Raw genomic sequence first — 6,698 nt, 5'->3', positions numbered from 1 at the left:
GGAGCTCAGTGAATCTACTTGCCTATTAATCTATGTAATTTTAGTACATAGCTGAGCTGAGCACCCAGCATAAGAAGAATCAAGCCCACAGACCTTTCCCATTAGGAGCATGCCTGCACTCCATTTAAAAGGCTGTATTTTTATGCAATTGCCTGCCAGATGTTCACGTGTTGTGAATCTGTGCTCTCCTCTAATGCCATGTATCAAGTCAAGAATGTTTTTATACCAGTTGAAAATTTGGCCTCTTTTATATTAAGCTGTTACTTCAGAGACATCCACACCCTAAAACAAGGTTTCCACCCTTGAATTAAAGAACTCCAATTAAAACAAAACAAAACAAAAAACAAAACAACACACCAGAAAATTACCAGAGCATGGCTTTCCTTTTCTTCATACTGTCTTCAGGTTAATACAGGGAACCCATACTTGAATTCACTTAATTGAAGATCTCAGAATTAGAGACACCTGACTACAGTGAACATATGTAAGAAAAATCTTAAGGACACTTCTGTTTACAATGAGGGTTTCCCATAGTTAGGTAGATATGAGGTACAGCAAGAATCACGGCCTCATTTTACAGCATACGTGTGCATACATAAAAATTCTCCCTCCTTATTCTTCTCTATTACAGGCTGCATGCAAAGGATAGAAAACATCAGAAAAAACAAAAACCCCAACATGACAAGAAACTCAAAGATTAGACACTTGGACACCTCTATGTCATGGAATGGAAAGTAGAACTGGGCTGAACAGAAGAGATTTGGAGTCATGCACCCATACTCCATTCACAGTTTCACTTCTAATTTACACTGCTCAACATTTCTGCCTTGATTTATTTGCCACCCTTGATAAGATAGATGCTTGTTTTTTTCCTGCACGTGAGTTCTACACTTGTGTATTTATTCCTCCTCAAAAGCTTAGACTGTCATCTCCTCCCTGACTGAAAAAGCCCATTCCAGCCAGCAGCATCCATCAGGCCCTTATATTGCTACCTGGTGTTTTGCCTTAGGGCTGTCTGCACAGGACTTACTGACCATCTGGATCCTATGGATTCAAAGAACATGCTTTAATTCACTCCTTGCTCTGCTGTTGCATTTTGGAAAGAGAAACACTATTACTTTCCAATAAAAATTATCCTGGTCGTTCACACAAAATTTCAAGACAACTTTGCAACTCAGTACTCTCAGATTCACAAGTGTCCCCTAACTTTTCCCCCCCATCCCTAACGCCTCCCCTTAAATTGTTGCTGGACCCAACAGACCCATTAGTGTGTTCAGTTTAGGCCACTGGTTTAATTGTAAGGTTAACCTCTCACGGCCAGGGAAGCTGTTCGTGGCAGATATTCAGCAATGATGAGCAGAAAATGTTAAATACAATTCACTGGCCACAGCCTGCAGTTAATGCACAATATTTAAGCAACACAATGGCATGGCCCTTGCCAGTAATGTAAAAACACAATGGAGTCGAGCCAGAATGGCACAATCTGCCTGCCTGAGTCATGCTTGGCGTTCCACACTGGAAGGGGCACGTATTCGCTGCCCACAGTGTACTGTACCCTTCAGCGAGTTTAAAATAAATCACTAAAATACAATTAAAAAAAAATAAAATAAAATGGGGGGAGGGAGGGAGAAGGGGTGCAGGGAGAGAAGAAAAATCCCATGGAATAGTTAAAATATTTTAATACTGAAGTACAAAAGTACCACTTCGGGAAAAGTCTCTGGATTTCATTACAGACTGTACATTTTGATCTCAAACAAGAAAACAAACTGACTTTGCTTTGTAATATTCCACAGCTTTGCACTGCCCAACTAAAAAACATTTTTTTCTTACTATCTACAAACTCATGGATTTTTATTCACATATTATTTCATTAAATTCAGAGCATCTGAATCTACTACATTTCTCAATACTGTTTTGCCTGCCTGTTCGTCAGTCACTGAAGTTCCAAATCATAATTATTTACCCAAATACATTTGGTAAACAGATTCTAAATGGGGGTAGATGTACAATCTGCCTTGCACTTATGGAGCAACTATGCTTTTAGAAAGAGACTCCTTTCTTGCTGAGACACAAGACATTATTTTGACTGTTTTGTTGCATCTCAGAACAGACAAAATGAGAATTCTGCTTTCATCCATGTCCTAAAGCAGATGAAGCCTCCTGTGATGTCATTAGAAAGTTGTTCAGTTTTTTCCTATATAAGGGACGAAAATTTATTATGACATCAGAAAAAGAAAATAAATTATACTTTATGAGGAATCTCTTTCTACACCGAAGTGTAGAAATCCTCACTGACAAAGCCACAGGAACTGTACGTCAACAGACACACATTAATCCTAATAATATTCAAATTGAAGTGAAAAAGAAAGATCTATTCAGGGGGCTGAAATTAAAGATCTGAACGATTTAAGTTTAGTTCTAATTTTTAAATAAAACATCCTTTGAACTTCTAAATCCTATTCAAGGGGACTCTGACCTTTATCCAAGACTAGTTACTGTGCTAACACTTTGGATGCATATTGAGGAAAAATACTCACACAAAAGGTACCGGAAAAGCTTTTACTTACAAGAATGCAGTGCAGTTTAATCTTTTTGTTTTTAAGGTGCAATGATTTCAGCATCTACAATGTAACTTCAGGCAGTCTGAAAAGAAACAGGTTAAAATCTCTTTCAGTTATAATTGGTATTTCAGATTTAATTAAAAATTAAACTTTCATAATGTTTCACCATCCAAAGCAATGCATTATCAGTCAAGCGTAGCCTTTTTTTTTCCTCCCTCTTTTTTTTTTTTTTTTTTTTTTTTTTTTTGGTTAAAAGAACCTCTTCCCAGAGTAGTTTGCTATGAAAGAAGAAGGGGGAAAAAAGGCAATTGAGAGTAGTAAAATATATTTCTACAGCAAAAGATCTCTGAATAACTCGGAAAGAAGCCTTCTGCCACTTAATTTTAACAATCAACCTTGTACTTATAATTAAAAAAAAAAAAGCATCACAATTAAAGAAGACAGAAAAACACCATCACATACCAATGACTGCGAGGGGAAAAATGTTAATTTCAGCAAAACAAGGACATTGCTAGGACCAGAACATACGCACCAAAAGGGAAAATATGGTTTTACATAATGCCAGCCAACTTTTTTTTTTTTTTTTTTTTTAAATCCGTTCTACAGCATGTAGCACTTTCAGACTGTTGCATGGAGGAGCAGAGAAAGAAAGACAAATTCCAAAAGAGGAAAGCTGTTTTTCAAGTGTACGAGGCAAAAGGTCCCTTGCACCCATTTGTTAAGGGATATGAAATAGCTACTCTACAAAACTGCAAAGTTTCTTATCGTGTAAAATAAACGTCGTTCCACTGCACAAAACAGATGATTAAGAAGTGGCAGCTGTAGACGAAGCATTTGAACAAACGCAAAAAAAATATATTTTTTTCAAAATACAGTTAGAATGACAATAAAACTCCAGGGGTTGCACCATAAAGATGAGCTTAAATGTTAGACTGGAGTTTAAAACCTGTGGTTTTAATTATATCTAATTATAAAGGCTCCAAACCTAGGAGAAATGAGAAAAACAAAAAATATTGATAATAAATTAAAACAATTTTGCAGTAAGTTGTCAGGATTTGACCTCATAATAACAAACCGGACACCTATACACAGACACATGCAACACAGCAATGATTCATTAAAGGAATAAATCAAAACTTGCTCAAATTTTATTTTAAAAAGATGACAGTAGAACTTTCTGAATTTACCCCATTCAATGTCAAAGCTATTCTCTTCACCAGCAGCACGCAGACAGAGACCCGCAAACAAATTCTGGATGCAAATCTAATACTGATTTTGAACATCTCACAGTCCGTGGGCAATTCCTAAGTGAAATTTTATTTTTGTTCTCAAATGAGTTAAAAAAAAAAAAAAAAATAAAGAACCAAAGAAACAAAACCCAGCACCACAACAAAAAAGCAATGACACAAAACAGTTCTCCAGGCTTCAGTGTTATACCTAATCCTGCCCCACAAACATTTACCAGGGAAAGTTATATCATGCGATACGCTGTCATACAAACATCATCACACACACGGGTACTCTACAAACGTGAGCGAGCTCTGGAACTTATTTTAAGGCTTAACTCTGTCAAGATGAGATGTATTAAAGAGCAGGAGGCAATGCAGAGAGCACCTGAAGGGAGAGCACAACAAGGATCACCAAATCTTACGCAGAACAAAATCTTAAATGTTCAAATGAAAAGAACAAGACTGCACAACAAGAGGTCCTAGGATAAATAATAACCTTTGAAGACTTGGATGATTTTTTTCTTGAAGTAGCTTGGCAAGAGGAATCATCTGAGAAACACATTCCTCGTTCCCTATGCCATCTTTACATCACGTAACTACCCTTCTCTCTCCTGATCAGCATCTAGGAAGCTACACAGCAGAACAGGGGAGAAATCCAGGCAAAAAAGTTGTAGAGTCCATCAGTACCAGGCAGTGGCACAACCACCAGATGAGCGATAACAGCTTCAGCCTCTGGACTTCTATTCCTTTCTTGTCCTTCTCCTTCCAAATTCACCCCCTTTTCTAACATCTTAAGAACTGTAATGCTTGCTTGCTGGCTGGGAAGGAGAGGGGCAGTGGTATTTGCAATCCAGAGCTATTTCTTTTAATGAATGCAATGAAAAACTGACCTCAACTGAGAAAACAAAGAGCATTCACTGAGGGTGAAATGTATCCCTGTATAGAGAGCCAGCATACAGACTGCACCACTGAAGCCCTATTCTGATGACCTAAATAGGAATAAATTGGTACATGAACTTCATCGCAGTGAGTTTTGTCCAAATCCCCATTTTCTTGTAGAGAACGAGGAAGCATTTTTCCCTCTCCTATGAAACCACAAAGATACAGCCCCCTCTCCGCATGCTCCGTACCCTCCTGACGGCCGCACGTTGACGCGTTTTCCGAAGAGCTCTAACCCAAAGTCCTTTCTGTTCTTCTAATTGGAAAGAGAAACAAGGAAACACAACATCTAGCATTACCCTGCGTGCTGAGCAGCAGGGCACGGTACTTTCAGAGAAAGCACTCCCTCTCCTCAAGGCAGGCGTCACCGGCACACGCTATGACCCACCAATTAAAAGAAATGGAGCCTCGGAAACAACTCACCGTGAGACCCTTTTAACTGCCATCTTGAAAAACTTCAATTAAATAACCGTAGTTAACACAACACCTGAAGTACAACACGCACAGCCAGAGCGCCGTAAAGAGCTATTTTAGCTACGAGTTGGAGGTAAACCCAAAGCAAAACCCAGAGAAAGCCTCATTAAGCACAGGATACCAATTGCTGCCATTTTAACCATATGTTTGCAAACTAAGGAACTCATGACCTCGGGATGAAATGATTTGGAAAAGCATGCACGAGCAAGGAGTAAAAGCGGAGATGTTGCTGGTGAGTGTGCCTAGCACTGCAGGGCAGGAGACCCCTGTCCTAAAAGAGGGCCGTCGTCCCCTGGTGAAAAGCAAGAAACAAACCTGCCTCGAGAACAGCTGGTGAACGTCTGCTTTGGAGAAGCCCAAGAGCTGGAATTGCAGGAATGAGGAGTATGAAATGAGGTACATTTGTAGAGCATTAACAGGAGAACAAGTGTTGGCTCTCAGCAAATGCTTCAAAAACAAATCACAGAAAGGTAAACATGTTTCGCTGTTCTTTTTATTTTTTTTTTTTTTCTTTTTTTTTTTTTTTTTTTTTGCTTGCCATAAAGCCTGAAAATTGTGAAAACAAAGCTACTGAGTGTACATGACAAGTTTATCAGCAATATTTCATGGCTTATATGGCACCTAACTCTGCTGTGCCTGACAAATATTAGTGGTCAATCCCCCACATTCATAAAAATCACATTCACTCCACCTAAAAATTAAATAAAAAACAACAGTCATTTGTTATCAGAAAACATTTCAGAAGATTTCAGCCTTTTGCAACCTGTCTCTTAGCAATAAGGAAGTTCTGCATCTGCAAGAGTTTGATTTACTTTGAATACCTGATGTCAGCTGGAGGAGGTTAATGAAAATCATATGCAGTTGATTAGTTATGGGGAGAGACAAGGGTAGGAGAGAATATAGCACAACGCTTATTGACATCGATCAATTGACTGATGGTGTAAGTCAATTGCTCATACCATTGCTCTCGCTCCTAGAACTGCAAATCAATGCTGAAGCAACTGCCACAAATAACAATTCACACAGTGTAAAATACTGATATCCTTACTTTTGAAAAAACCTCATTGATTACAATAAGAAAGCCCCTTTAAAGAACCTGGGAAACAAAAGAAAAAAATAAATCAAGCCCATTAATTTCAAGATAATTTTCAAATAAATTCAGAGGCCAGTCAAGAGACTTCATTCCAACTTCAGAATATGGACAGTGACTTAGGGTATGATTACTTTCTGGCATTTTAGGTTTGAAAACGTAAACAGGGTCATGTCCCTAACTGTGTCACGGAAATCAGAGAGAGAGGTCTATGCCATAGAGGCTCACCATGTAAGAACAAACAAGCAAAGTTTGAAATTGGAACCCGCATATACTATGTTCTCTCTAGGCTCATTAGTAATGCAAAAGAATAAATCTTATTAACGTAGATGCAGCATTACGCTCTTGTGCTTTTTAAGGTGAACGTACTTCAGTTGCTATTAGTCCAAGAGTCTTTTCTCCATA

General features: G+C 38.4%; 1 long non-coding RNA gene across 1 annotated transcript in view; it reads right to left on the bottom strand.

The window, feature by feature from the left end:
* Window positions 1–2,563: 2,563 nt before the first annotated feature.
* LOC116485459 overlaps window positions 2,564–6,698 on the bottom strand; it is a 138,571-nt gene continuing 134,436 nt past the window's right edge. Inside the window, exon 4 of the long non-coding RNA XR_004252873.1 lies at window positions 2,564–2,643. This is a non-coding gene — a long non-coding RNA (uncharacterized LOC116485459). The remainder of the gene's footprint in view (window positions 2,644–6,698) is intronic.

This window comes from Aythya fuligula, chromosome 1 (genome assembly GCF_009819795.1).
Source record: "Aythya fuligula isolate bAytFul2 chromosome 1, bAytFul2.pri, whole genome shotgun sequence".
NCBI lineage: Eukaryota > Metazoa > Chordata > Aves > Anseriformes > Anatidae > Aythya > Aythya fuligula.
Note: the sequence above shows the minus strand (reverse complement) of the source record. Positions and strands in the feature narration are given on the sequence as shown.